The following is a 1,147-nucleotide window of genomic DNA, read 5'->3' as shown; positions in this document are numbered from 1 at the left end:
AGGAGTAAGAGATCTCTTTTAATAAGCGCTGCTTACGTGCTAGGTACTGTGCTAAATGTTTTAATACATTTGACGCCGTGTAGTGTACCCAATGAGGCTCACAAGTCTGTCCCTTTTCATAGAGAATGCTGCTCTGCCAAATGAGAAGCTTGTTTTTATTTCAGTTCCAAGAAAACAACTGCACATCATCCACACACCAATCAGACCTTGCACTCACGCAGTAAGGCCCAACTTGGTAAGTTTAGGGCAGTCATGCTGAGGAGGAAATTTCATGAAGGTGCTTTATTATTATTGTTTTAAAAGCGTTTCTCAAAAAACCTGTCATTGTTATAAACCCTCAGTATTTTGGTTAACTTCTCCAAGTTAATTGAAGCACTGCAGAGACAAACCAAATCTTGATTAACTTGAAACCTACATTTTGTTGAGTGCTGTTTTGCTATATATAGCATGTGGGTTTCTTGCAATGCTTGTAACTTGAATCTAGTCAAAACCTTTGTTTTTAATTATTATCATCCTTGTACGCAACTCCTGAGATGGAAGACTGCGGGAAACTCAAAGTAAGTCTAGTCTAAGTCGAAATGCCCCTGGGAATTGGCCTTTCCCAGGTAGTGCAAATTCACTCAGGCTGGGGCACCTGCGCATGCGCGAACGGGTCTACTGGCTCCGCCCACCTTCCCGGCCCTACGGGGCGACTGCGCACGCGCGGCGGTAAGTACTCGAGCGGTGGTGGGTCTGGTCCTTGTGGAGGGGTTTTAGGGTCCATTGTGGGACCTCTCGTTCTTCCTTCAGTGGAATGAGGGGGTCTGGTGGCAGGAGAGCTGAAGTCGAGTGGAGCAGCCCGGTTCCTGCTCTGGCGCCCAGGCTGGGTGCTGAGGGGAGCAGGGAGCGCGCAGGTCGGCGGCACGTGGGGCCCGGGGCGGGCGTCGCCCCTTTTCGGAAGTTCGTGATGCCGCGCGGGCGGCACTTTCCACTGGGCTCCCGGCCGTGAGGGCGGGCCGAAGCCGGGGGCCGAGTGCGGCTGCGCACGAGCGGGCGTTCGGCACCGAGGGCTGGGGCGGGGTTACGGAGCCCTGCTGGCCGTGCGGCTTGGGCGGTGGATCGTCGTCTCCGCTGTGGGCCGTTCGAGCCCACCCGCCGATCGGCGGGC

The 1,147-nt window shown here is 54.1% G+C and overlaps 1 protein-coding gene across 1 annotated transcript in view; it reads left to right on the top strand.

The window, feature by feature from the left end:
• The first annotated feature begins 692 nt into the window (after positions 1-692).
• The window catches only part of EEF1AKMT1 (EEF1A lysine methyltransferase 1), a 16,923-nt gene continuing 16,468 nt past the window's right edge, over positions 693-1,147 (top strand). Inside the window, exon 1 of the mRNA XM_045294040.1 lies at positions 693-708. The gene's annotated coding sequence lies outside the window, so the exon portion shown is untranslated. The remainder of the gene's footprint in view (positions 709-1,147) is intronic.

This window comes from Echinops telfairi, unplaced genomic scaffold (assembly GCF_000313985.2).
Source record: "Echinops telfairi isolate 266 unplaced genomic scaffold, ASM31398v2 ScPeMD7_2565;HRSCAF=3150, whole genome shotgun sequence".
Taxonomy (NCBI): Eukaryota; Metazoa; Chordata; class Mammalia; order Afrosoricida; family Tenrecidae; genus Echinops; species Echinops telfairi.
The sequence above is the reverse complement of the archived record's forward strand: the minus strand, read 5'-3'. Positions and strand labels throughout refer to the sequence as shown.